General features: G+C 35.4%; 1 protein-coding gene and 1 pseudogene across 1 annotated transcript in view; one reads left to right on the top strand and one right to left on the bottom strand.

The window, feature by feature from the left end:
- Nucleotides 1-13,733, bottom strand: part of CPE (carboxypeptidase E) — an 85,448-nt gene that overhangs the window by 50,943 nt on the left and 20,772 nt on the right. The gene's annotated exons all lie outside the window — the stretch shown is intronic.
- LOC120613587 (uncharacterized) lies at nt 12,789-12,904 on the top strand (annotated as a pseudogene).

Here is a 13,733-nt window from a genome sequence, read left to right as displayed (position 1 = left end):
GAAAACTACCTCTAGACTATGTGATTTCTGTAGCTATTAAAAACTGGTTAAAAAAAAAAAGACTATAATCAATCCATTTTAAAGAGCACAGTATCAAAAATAATAACATTATTTCTAATTTTTTATCTTGTCACTCAGTTTGAAACAATCAGAAATTCTCCAGGTGCATAAAAATTACCTGCAGAATGACTCCCAATACAACCATGGCTGGCCTCATGCCAGTTGAGATAATGACTTCCCTAGGGATTAAATGTTAACCATAAAATTTTTCTTATCTAATTGTTCATCATATATACGGCATGAAAAAATAACCCAAAAACATAAGCACAGCATAAACAAGAACTTGTAATTCTATGTAATTGTTATTGATTGATATATATAAAAATAATAAAAACAATAATAATATACATAATATATACATATAATTATATAAATACATTTAATCTTTCTTATAAATTTGAAGTGTTGGTAACATGACAGAAGTTTAATACTTTTTAAAGTATGTTTGAAAGAACAAAGAATCTTCTCAATATACTTATTCTGGTAATAATTTTGTATAGATCTGATGCAGGAAATTGTTAAAAATTTTTAAATTAATGACCTTCAAAGAATCACAACTCCCTGAGTCCACATGCTAGTGTAGTCCCCTCTGGCCTGCTGGAAAACCACAGCCTGCATAGTCAGACATAAGTGAAGCCATATGAACCAGCCGGCTTCTAAGTGAACTACGTATGGTAAGGCTAGCAGAAGAACCGCTCTGCTGAGCCCAGTCCGAATTGTTTACTCATAGATTTACAAAAAAATTCAAATGACTGTTTTTAAGCCACTGACTTTTGGGGGTGGTTTGTTATGTAGCCACAGAGAACTAATACAGGAGAGAAACATAACAGAATTGGTTAAGAGACAGAGTAAAGATTGGTGATGTGAAAAGATAAACTGAGTTTATTTGAACAAAAATTGATTTGAATCAGGCAGCATCTAATCTAGCAGATAAAAAGGAATTCCAATGAGCTGCACAAAATAAAAGATCTATAGGCATAAGGGAGCAAGAACAATGAAGTTATACTAGGCAAAAAAAAAAAAAAGTGGGTTGTTTATTGCAAAGTTACTTTCCTTTAGCGGATGGAAGGGGTCTTACAGCAGACTACTTCATGCTGATTAGGTGACTCCTGGTTGAATACTTACAATTCCATTTCTGTGAGAGTCAAAACTGTAATTAAGTCTCAGTTTGATGATGTGGGATTAGCATAAACCAGTCCATTGTGAACCCATTGTCTTGTTTTTACCATGTGGAAGGCTGAAAAAATGACCCCTTAACAGATATCAATATCCTAACCTCTGGACCCTGTGAATGTTATTTTATTAGCAAAAACAGAAAGGTCTCTAGAATTGTGATTAAGAACCTTGAGATGGGAAGGTTATGCTGGATTATCTGGGTGGGTCCTAAATGCAATTACAGGTATCATTGTAAGAGGGAGATTTCACATACCAGAGGAGGAGAAGGCAGTGTGACTGCCAAGGCAGAGACTGGAGTGGTGGCAGCCACAAACTGGGGAATGCTGGCAGCTCAAGAAGCTGAACGAGGGAAAGATCCTCTCTAGAGTTTCTGGAGTGAGGAGCGGCCCTGTCAACACATTCACTTCAGCCTAGTGATACTAAGTTAGAAATTCTGACCTTCAAAACCATAGAGAATAAATTTTGCTTGTTTTAAACCATCAAGTTTCTGGTAACTTGATACAGAATCCACAGGAAACTAATACAATGCTAATATATACATATAGAAGACCAGACTGTCTTTATGTTATGATGTCAAGAGAAAAATTATCTTAGAGAAAATGACATGGAAAGACAAACCCAAAAATAAAAAACAAGAAAAGTAAACTACTTATATATAATTGACTTTAACTTTTTTTAAAAAGCAGTAATATTTTGAAAAGTTACACCATCTACTAAGTATATAACTCTGAATAAAGCATTGAGAAAATCATACACCGCAAAAATCTTAAGCAGAAGTAGAAAATAATCAAAGCACAAATTAAAGAGACCAAACTGTCTTCACAATAAGTCAAGTAGACAGAAAGATAGTGATTTTTTTTTAAGATAAAATTAATTAAAACACATACAACTCAATAATCTAGAAACAGGGAATTCATCTCCTAATGTACACGTGAAACATAATGGCTAATTACATAATTGGTCATAAAGAAATTTTTGATAAATTCTAAAAAGCAAAGAATAGGGGGGAGGTAGACAGGGGAAAATTTTAAATCATTTCTTCAATTAAAAAATAAAAAAGGAAGGAAGGAAGGAAGGAAGGAGGAGGAGGGAAGGAAGGAAGAAAGGAAGGAAGGAAGGAAGAAGGAAGGAAGGAAGAGGAAGAAGGAAGAGGAAAAGGAAGGAAGGAAGGAAAAGGAAGGAAGATCATTTCTCAAAAATAACCATACAATGGAACTGGAAATTCATAAAATTTTGAAAAGAGGCATATAACTGGCAATTTTAAACCTTTTTCTTAAAAAACATGCAATTAAAGAAAAAATTAAAAATTAAATATTTTATTTCTAAAATAGCAATAATGAGGTTGTTAAATGTCAAAATGTTTAGGATTGGTCAAAGGTGTACTCAGAAACATTATCATAGCTTTAATTTTTTTTCATTTTTATTAAAATAAATTAAACTATTTTTTAATTGTAAAAAAATGAAATATTTTCTATAAAAAGTTTAAAAAGTAATTAAAATATAAGAAAAAAGTAAGAAGAAAACAACGAATTGAATAAATAAGCTCTAAAGCTCCTGATTTCAAGTAATAATGATGATAAAATAGACTAGCACTTCTCAAGTTAGTGTTAAGAAAAAAATCCATAACTGTGCCAAGAAAAAGCCTTCCTCTACACAAATAAGTTCTTTATTTTTAAGTTCTTTAAGACATTAAATAGACTTCACATGTTTTCCGTTTTACTTTAAAACTTCTCAGATCTTTTCTTATGTTAATATGTACTTTGACTTTGAGTTCTCAAGAGGGGTATTTGGTACAATTTCCCAAGCTCGTTTGCCATTTTTTAGTATTCTGAGAACAGCTTGCAGAATGCTGAACTAGACAAAACGCTAGTAAAACTATTGATGATAAAAAAAACAGAAATAATTAGATTAGAGACAATACAATGGCAATAATGGGTTAAAATGGAATATTATGCACAGCTGCACATTAATTAAAATGAAAGAACATAATTTTAAAAAGCATCTGAGGTCCAGATATACCTTCCTGTTTATAAAATTTGTGTTTTAAATTGGAATGTGATGTTAACTAGAATTATAAGCTGGATGAAAATGTGAGCACAAAATAGCTTAAATCAAATCTTAAATAAGCATTCTATAGCTACAACTCAAATTGTCCATTCCTGGGTAAAAAGCTATGCTATATGAAAGGAGACAAAGAAACGTCAAGGGTCCCTAATGTATGTAAAAGCAGGAAGGATAGGGTGTTCATTAGGCAAACCTGAGGTGTTCTTTGGGCAAACTTGGAAAAGTACGAGAAATTCACCAATCTGGGAATGAGCCCTGTCTCTGACAGTAAGAGAGAGGGTGAGAGCTATCAGCCAAGTCTAGGAGGTAGACTAGAGACATGTTATTGGCTGACCAACCACACAAGGAACATCAAAATTGAGATTCAGTCCCTTCTCTGCCCACTGGACTACACGACCTATAACCAGGCATGTAGGTCCGAAAAGTGCACCTTTTAGTAGAGCAATGAAATATCTCTAAATCCTACTACAGGAGAGTAGAAAAGAACAGAGTAGGATTTTAAAGTATTTTCAACTTAACTAGTATGTATCCAATAAGCTTCTACCTTGAGATCATCTTACTTTGACCAGTCTTGGACAGTTAAGGGAAAATAACTGATCAATGGGCAGAGTGTTAAGAACTGTAACTTTCCTGTATGATGCAGACCCAAACAGAGCTATTTCCCATTATATTAATAAACATGTAGACATCAATAAAATGATTTTCTGAAAAAATTTTTATATTTGTATAGTAACAACTATAATGAGAAGTATATTATCAATATTAATAAAACTGCTAGAAACAAAAAATATAAAATACTTTCATTTCTCTCAGATTCATATTTTGAAGCATTTTTACTCAAAATAAAAGAGGAAATTTTTGTTGCACAGTAAAATGATTCTGAAGATCTCATAGAAGACAGAAATGGTGGGAATAACAAAACAGAATGTTATTAAAGAGATGCGATCTGAGAATGAGAATGAGGATAGCACTAATCTTTTGAGATATTGAGATAACAACACATACAAAGACATAGAGTTGAAAAAAATACGAAAGCACGAGAGAAACGACTGTGTGTATGTATACATCTGTATATCCCAGAAATAACCTTTTCTATTGCTTAATATTATTCAGTGAAGTAAGTTGGATTAATTGACTAGCAACTTGCAGAAAACAATGTTTAGATTTTACCTATAGCTATACAGTAAATAAACTGGATGGGTGGGTGGGTGGTTTTTGAAACTTTGGATACAGCAGTCCCCAACTAAAGGTTAGAAACTTTTTCAATATAGATATGCCTGGGTACCACCCTGGACAGGTGCAAAGGACAAACAGTCTAACGTACAATGGGATAAAGTAATCTAATGTGCAAAACCCCATCCCCTATTGAGAAGCGCTAGCATAATGCAAAGAGTTAGGAAACATACAGAACTTAGTTCAAATGTCAACTCTGTTCTTATTAGGTGTGTGACTTTAGGAAATTGAATTGGTTTATATAATCCTGTTTCCTCAATTATAAAATGAGGATGATAATAACTATGTTAAAATGTTGTTTTGAGGATTAAATAAAATAACTTATGTAAAGTGTCTAGATTTCATGGTTCTAGTCAATTAAAAATATATTAGTTCACAAGCCTGTTTCTTTGTCTGGAAAACTGTTTTTAAACATAGAACAACATTCGCAATATCTTTAATTTTTTGCCTTCAGTTCTCAAGAAAAGGGCAGAAGTATCACTACACAATCTACCTCCCAGTCTTTTACTCACTTACTCTTAAATAGGTATGGTTAAAAACCTAAGAGCAGAACAACTAAAATAGATGAGAACTGAATATATTAAATTATTAACTACTTCTCCTAAAGAAGGAGGGTGAAGCATCCAACATTTCTGATGCATGGAATCAAAGACACATTCAACACATAGCAGAGACGCTTCAGTGGTCTAGAAGAGAGTTGTAAAAAGTCAGGCCTATTTGATTCCTTAAATCAGGCACTGCCATGAGAAAACAGAATATGTAGTCCTGAATTAAAATAAGCACAGAAAATCAGGTTCTTTATTTAAAAACGATTCCCAATTCTAAATGTTCAAATGCATCTCTTTAAAATTTTGCCGCAGATTTTTTCAAATTCCCCTAATACCATTCCAAATGATCAGTTTTCTCTGCTATAATTTTTTTCTCAACTTTCAAATTAAAATTCATTACCTTAGACCTCAACATTGTTATTTCTCATTTTTCTATATTCCATTCCAAATATATTTCTTTAGAAAAAAAAAAAAGAATGTTTTGTATATTCTTTCAGTTAGAAAATTATTATTGCTACCTTAGCAACCTATTAACATTCTTGGGAGAATTCTTTCTTACATCGAAAATGTAAAAAGCACAGATTTAATACAAATTCAACTCCTTTTATGCAAAACAAAACACTTTTTGTAATTTTGGTCACAATCTCTAAGTAAACAAAACTTCTATTCTAAAGAAATAATGAATCTCACATTTCTAGTATCCTGACACAAATACATACTTACTTAAAATTCTGTTCATGTACCATCGCCCTTTCTTGTAATACTAGCAAAGAGTTTTAATTTTTTCCCCAAAACCTCAAACTACAGATAGATAATTTTATAGTATTTGTGATGTTAACACAATCAGCCCTCCCTGAATACTTCCTGTCACCATCTGCCTCATTTAAAGCCAAATAGGACTTTTCTTGGCTTGTTTATTTTTCTCCACAGTCTGTTGTCTGGCATTTTTCTCACCACCTTCTGGCCTTCTGTATTTTTGGAGAGCGGCTCCAATCTGATTGACTCTTGGCTCTTCCCACTCTTATGTCTCCTGATTTTTCCAATGGGTCTTGAATGTCAATCAGTTGGCTAAGTTCTCATTCATACAAATGTGTTTGTATCACTGCTGGCTGACGATATATGTGTTCTAAACCAAAACATTTATTAAATTTCTGCATCTATTATTAGAAATGACTACCTGCATCAGTGTCATCCATTCTAGAGCAAAGGCTTAGGATGGGAAATTCTCAACTTTCAATTCCCCTTAGAATTCAGTTCCAACAGTGAGTATAACAGCAGTGCATGAATTTGATCCTTGAAGTCCTTCATAATTTACACCCAGTGAAATGTCCTTTATACAGAACCAAGAAAAAAAAAGTAGACTTTGTTAATACTGAACAGAAAATAATTTATGGTTCTAATTTCTCTCATCAACTACAATTTTTTTTACTAAGTGCCCACCATGCTCAAGGCACTGTTCCAGGGGCAGGGGATACGATGGTAAAAAAGACAAAAAAAAAAAAAAAAAAAGATGGTGAACAAGATATTAAAGTTATAATAAAAGAAATGAACTTTAAGCCCTAGACACTTCGAACGAGTAAAATGGTGAGGTTTCACATTTATGCTGATGTAATCTATTTAATTTGGTGTTCCTTTCTACATAGTTTTCTAGAATTAAAATCATGGTTCTAAGTAAAATACAATTGTTACCATCAGAAAAGACAAAACCAGTGATGAAAAACACTTAACTGCCAATAAATATTTGTTTATGAATGAATGCACAAATAGCTCCCAGCTCTACTTTTTGTTAGTTTTGCAACTCTAAAGTTAATTAATCCCTCTGAGTTTGTTTCTTTGTCAGTAAAAATGGAAGTACAATTCCCACTTCATTAGATTGTTTTATTAAAGAAGGTAATTCATATGAAGGCCTGGCCCATAGATATTGATCAATAAAGAATAGCTCTGTTTCTAAATCAAATGCCATCCAATAGTATCAAAGAAATTACATTTAACTTAGTCCAAACATTTTTATATGGCTACACTAACTTTTAAGAAAATCACTCATTTAAAAACAAGTCCACATTAAGCAGAACTGGACAGTGTCCCAAATTCCATAACCATCAACACCACACCTCCCCATGCACCTACTCCCTCTTATCACCGACTAAAAGATAGGGCCTAGTTTTATTAAGGAGGCCAGAGAGTTTGCTTACATCTTCCTTACTTTAAGCTATATTGGACTCACTCATATAAATGAGCTGGCCCAGGAGTGTGGATGGTGGCTGAGCTGGGAGGCAAGTACAGATGGGAACATCCCTCGTCTAGTCCAGCACCTAAGTTTCAAAGAAAACATTAAGTCATGCCTAGAACTGGAGAACCAAAGCCACGTTTGAATTCTCTCTTTTACATTTAGTGTTACTTCTGGTGGGTCTAGTAAGGGTTTCCTATATATATATATATATATATATATATATATATATATATATACATATATATATATATATATGATATTATACATAATATTATATGTATATATAATCCAGGTTATTGTTGTTCAACATTTCTTTGGACAAATTGTACAACAGTTGATTTTCATCAAACTATTATAATGATGGAGCCAGGTAGCTTACAAAAGAATACTGTTCGGGCTGTTAATTCACACTCACAATTTATGCAAGAAAATGTTCTTAGCTCCCTGATTGCATCATTGTTTTTATTTTTATTACATATAAACTATTTTTAGAAGCATGATAAATTTAGGTTTTCAAATAAAAATATCTAGCCTTAAATTGTGTACAAATATACTCAGATTATTTTAATTCACCCTTTTTTAAAGTAGGTCATCTTATTCATTATAAGACTCCTAAAAATTTATAGCTTGGTTTTTATTCGTCATAAAAAAACCAAATTCGTCTTTGGCATAAAACAGATTTTATCCGAAGACACGGAACTATTTTCAGGTTACACTCATCTGATCAATTTGATAGATGAAGACCCTCTTTAGCAGTCATCCTTAAATTTACTTTAGGAAAACTAATGAAACAGTAAAAGCTTAAAATGTGAATTACATAGCTTTAAAAATTCTAACTCCATTACGAATTTTATTTTGTTATTATACTAAATATATACATAATTTTTTGAGAAAACAACAAAGCTAAGACATTTTTTCCCAGTACGCTAGCAAGCTCAGGATGTTTCAAACTGAACATTCTTCTTGTCCATGTTAAAAATAGAATATTTCTCCAAATGCCATTAATAATTTAACTTAAAACAGAATCATAAATATTTATGAATGGAAGATCGCTTGCTCTGCCCTCATGCTCAGAAAGATCTTGGACTATACTTTTCAGAAAGATGAACAGCTGGCCAATTTTCAAGTATGTCCAGGCACGTCTATGCCAGAAGCTCTGAGGAAGAAGAAAGGCTTCAGAGACGTCTTCCCTGATCCCTGGGGCTGTGCTGATTACCCTCCTCTGTGTTCCCACAGCACCCTGTCAGTGCCTGTACCATAACACAGAGCATGTGCACTAATTATCTATTTACAAGTCAGTTACCCACATAAAAGTTCCACGCCATTTTAGTGATCCCATTTTTTATTTGATAAAACAAGTTTAGAAAAGGTTAAGTAACCAGCTTAAAGTCGCAAAAGTAGTTAAGTGATAAAACTAGAATTCAGTTCTGAGCTCCCTGATTTCAGCATCCCTCAAACTCTCCATTACATGACACTTCTGCCCAACATCTAGCATCATACCTGCCAGAGCAGGTGCTCAAAAGTAAATACATCAATGAATCACCTTTAGTGATACCCTGCTGGGTGCTAGAGAGAACTGCGAGGAGAGCCCCATCCCTCACCCCTCCACACTCCCCTTTGCCACCTCCTCATGGGGTTTCCAGTCTAGGGAAGGAAGTGGAGAACATGCAATTGCAACCCTTTTTGGAGAGGTGGCCTCCAGGTGGAGATTGAAAAAGGAGTAAGATTTAGCCACTTCAAAAAGGTCAGATAGAGTAAGGGGCGGAGAGGGAAAAAAAGATGTTTGAGACAGAAGAAACAGCAGATGTAACCTGAAAGGGGCAAGGAAAAGAATGTCTTGTTTAAAATGAACAAAGTTCAGTCGGGCTATAGCTCTGAGGGGAAGGGAGTAGCAAGTGATAAAGCTGGAGAAGTAGGCGGGGCCCATCAGAAACAGTCGCCACAGCAATGTAATAATAGTTGACAATATTGTACTGTAAACTGCAAATTTCCTAAGAGACTAGATCTTAATTGTTCTCACCACAAAAAAGAAATGAAAATTATGTGGCATGATCGAGGTGTTAGCTAATGCTATGATGGTGATCAAACTGCAACAGATAATTGTATCAGATTAACACGTTGTACCTCTTAATCTTATAGAATGTTACATGTCAATTATATCTCGATTGACAGGAAAAGAAAGAGGACATGCTGAGAAGTTTGGGTTTGGTTCTAAGAATATAAGTGAATCGTTGGACGGTTTCAAACTGAGGAGAAATACAGATTTTCGTGTTTGAGCAAAATCACTGTGGTAATCGGGAGGAAGGAAACAGAGGGATGTGGCTGGTGGAGGCTGACAATGAGAAGACGGAGTCATCAGCCAAGGCAAGAGATGGAGAAGGCTCTAGAACTTCTTTCTGACATACATACAACTCTAAATAAGTCACTTTTAATTTTTTTGTATTTTCGTCTATTTCAAATGTGAAGAAAAACACACGCCCTGCCTTGTTTTTAGGATGAAGTGCGTGGTGACAGTGCCCACTGTGTGAGACAGGGTGGTGCGGGGGTGAAGCACGCAGGCTCTGGAACAGGAAAGTCTGGGATTTAATGCTGACGCCTCTACTGCCCAGCTATGAAACTCTGGGCAAATCGTGTGCCCGCTCTGGGCCTCGCTGTCCTAACAGGTGAAATAGAAATAATACTGGTACCCGATTCACGAGGTTTGTTGAGAGGATTTAACGGAATAATGTCTGTTTTACTTATTGCCTTATCTCCAGCATCTAGAATTTAGCCTAATATGCAGGAAGTGCTTACTAATGTTAATATTTATTTGAAAGTTATATAGGATTATGTAATTCTATGGTATTCCTGTAAGTATAAAATATTTAATATCTAAAGTTTTCCTTACCACTAGACTATATTTTTTTAAAATCCATAGTCTGTATGTTAACCACAGATCTGTTTTCTTTTGAACATTAAATTAAGTTAACATCCTTCTCTTCTGTTTCTTGCTTAACTTTTCCATAATGTGCTTTTACCCTTTTGAACGAAAACTCTTCTGTTGAACGCATTTGGAAAGCCTAACTTTCAGGCTAGCTGGGGCCCCCACACCTTCTGAAATCATCTGACCCTGCTCTGCATGTGGATAGATGTTGTTCCAATAGAAAAGTTGTCCCTTAGGTTCAACACCTTTAAAGACATATTAGCTCAGCCAATGGTTATGCTAAGCAGCCATTTGCTGTCCCATAATGTTAAGGGTAGAAAATTTTCAAGTGAGCCAACTAGCTAAGTCAGCTACAGGGAAGAAATATCTTTAGATACCAGAAGTTGTCCTACTTGCTTGGGTGTGGTTTAGGAGGTGTATTGTATAAGATATGAAGATGGCCAATGCCTGCTTCTGTAATCCACTTACTTGTTAACCAGGGTGTGATACTAGGTGATGTATTGTGCTAATGGCCAACTTCTGCTCCTGTAATCTGTTGCTTGTTCTAGGCTTTTTAACTGCCTCACTCTCAAACCCCGGGGCTGATCTCCTTTAACCCTGCGTGGTAGAGAGTCAGTGGCCCGCCGGCTAATAAAGGCTCATAATTCATCTCAATTGGCTCCGTGGGTCTTAGAATCGTTCACGCCATAACAATAAGTTATGAATGATTTCCCCCCCAAAAGATGATTTCCCTTGTAGACAGAAAGTGCTTTCATATTTAAAGAGATAGTTTTATTCTCATGGAGGAATTTAGAGACAGTCCAACTCCACTCTCTCCCTCACACTGCTCTTCTCCCCATTCCTTCTGGCAAAGAAAGGTTTTCTCCTTGAATCATCAGCAACACGAGTAGTGTTTCCTCTAGCAGAACCAGGATCCACCGAATAATTCACCATTTACCCTAAGTCAGAGCACACTCTTTACTTTGAATAAAAGTATTGCATTAACCATTTGATCAGATAAACGGAATGTGTTTGCCATGTACTCTACGCCTGTACCCATGAGAAAAACTGCTCCAAGCACTTCACAACGTTTTCATTGTGTACTCTAAGGAATCAGAATTCAAGTGACCATACCCCCAAAAAGAGGAGAAAGCTGGCTTCATCTTCATTCAGTGAAGAACAAGGAGGGGAATGTACATTCATTGATCAAGGCCATTCTTGGCCGATGGTTGAGCAACTTATATGGCACTGATTTACCAACTGTGTAGAATGTCAAGTATATTCTACCAGATGGTTGACCTGGAGCTCCACTGAATGAGATAAACTAAATAAAACAAAAGATCAAGGGAACATGGAAAGGAAAAGAGTGGAAAGGAGGTAAGAGTAGGGAAGAGAGGGGAAGGAAGGGAAGGAGATAAAATGAAAAAAAAAGGAAGGAAAGAAGGAAAGAATGAAGGGGAAAAGTTGATAGAGAATATCCATTTTTCAATGAACAAGTGCTGACAGCACCTCTCTTATACTACTAAAACAAACTCCCTTTTCAGTAATGCTTTTTGTCTTAATAATTTCTTTTTAAAGAGGAGAAAAAGGGAGAAATAGTTCCTCCAGAGAGAAGAATGAAACCAACTTTCAGAATCAATGGGCTAGATTTTTGTCTTAAGTAATGCCGTGGTCGAGATCCCCTGAGGTGATACTGAATCACTTCCTCATTTCCTTTAAGACTGGAAAGACTGTGTAAGTCCTCTAGTCAGCACTCTCTGGTCCTGGATTCTTCTACCAGTACAGCCAGGAAACAACCTTTGACATCCCCTGAAACCAGGCTTTCTGCTGGATTGTTGTCCTTTAGCCTCAGATCCCATAGCACCCACAGAGAGGGGACCCCGACACATACACATACACAGGGCATGAGCGCACACATACGTGCACACACATATGAGGCATGGTAGTATCATAAATAAAATAATAATAATAATTTTGAGCAAAATTTTCTCATTTTCTAAACCAATCCCGGGTTCTCAGCTAGGCCTTTAAAATATCTTCTAATAAGTTATCGCACCTTCCATTTTGAGAAAGGAACAAACACAGAGACAAATATGGTCCCCTCCCCTTTGTCACTTTTTCTTTTCATTTTTTTAAATAGCTACAAACTTGCAAAACCTCTGCCTCCTAAACCAAGTAGTACTGAGATTCTATTTTAGCACCTTCTGGGTTGACAAGCATGTAATAAAAATAAATCTCCATTAATAGCTGGGTCTTTGGCAGCTGACAGTTCCTGGTCTCTTTTGTTGACTCACCCCACATGGGTGTGACTTCTACTTTGGGCACAGCTGTGAATAAATAGGACCCTTAATAATCAGACTGCATCAAAAAGAGATTGGTCCATGGTTCTGGGCTTCAGTGATTTTTTTTTTTGGGGGGGACCCTTTATAAGTTGAAGTTGTTCTTCTTAGTGAATTGCTCATACAGTTCAAGACTGCCCCCCGTGTTGGACGTGGTTCCATAGTGTAGCAACTAACACGTCTGCTTTACATGCAGCAGGTCCTGGGTTCGTGCTCCAGTGGAGCCACGGTACATGGTCTATGGCCATGCAGCCCTGAACAAGCCTGATGTCTGATCTCAGAAGCTAAGCAGGGTCGGGCCTGGTTAGTACTTGGATGGGAGACCACCTAGGAAGACCAGGTGCTGTAGGCATAAATAATAATGATAAAAGACTGACCCAGTGATTTCTTTAAAATTAATTAATTAAAAAGGCTTGTCTGGTTGACAAACAAAAGTATTTCAGAAAGAGGGGCAACTGGTACACAATCTTAAGATTATGTGTAATACTGAGACCACAATGAAATTTTATGAAACTCAGTAATATGAAGGTTACTAGATTAGCATTAAAGTCTAAATAAACTATAGTATTTAGAAATTAGAAAAGTTTGGCCTCGGAGATTTACAGCAATCCTTGGTACCTAAGGAAACCAATAAAACTCATTCATGGCAGGTGAAAATATTGTGAGGGAGGGTGATTTTTTAAAAGAATAGTCTTTTCGATAAATGGTGCTAGGACAACTGGATACTCACATGTAAAAGAAGAGCACTGGACCCCTGCACAAAAATTATCTCAAAATGGACTAAAGACCTAAGTATAAAACTCTTAGAAGAAAACATAGGTATAAATCTTCATGATCTTGGATTAAGCAATGGTTTCTTAGATACTATATCAAAAGTACAAGGAACAAAGGAAAATAAATAAATAAGATTAGTTCAAAATTAAAGATGTTAGCACTATAGAGACTACCCTCAAGAAAGTGAAAAGAAAATCCACAGAATAGGAGAAAAATTTTCCAAATCAGGTGTCCGATAAGGAACTTGATTGCAGAATATGTAAAGAACTCTTACGACTTACCAATAAAAAGAAAAATAGCCCATAGAAACTGGGCAAAAGATTTGAAAATACATTTCTTCAAAGAAGATATACATATGGCCAAGAAGTACATGAAAAGATGCTTAAAATCATTAGCCACTAGAGAAG

This window comes from Pteropus medius, unplaced genomic scaffold, assembly GCF_902729225.1.
Source record: "Pteropus medius unplaced genomic scaffold, Ma_sr-lr_union100, whole genome shotgun sequence".
NCBI lineage: Eukaryota > Metazoa > Chordata > Mammalia > Chiroptera > Pteropodidae > Pteropus > Pteropus medius.
Note: the sequence above shows the minus strand (reverse complement) of the source record. Positions and strands in the feature narration are given on the sequence as shown.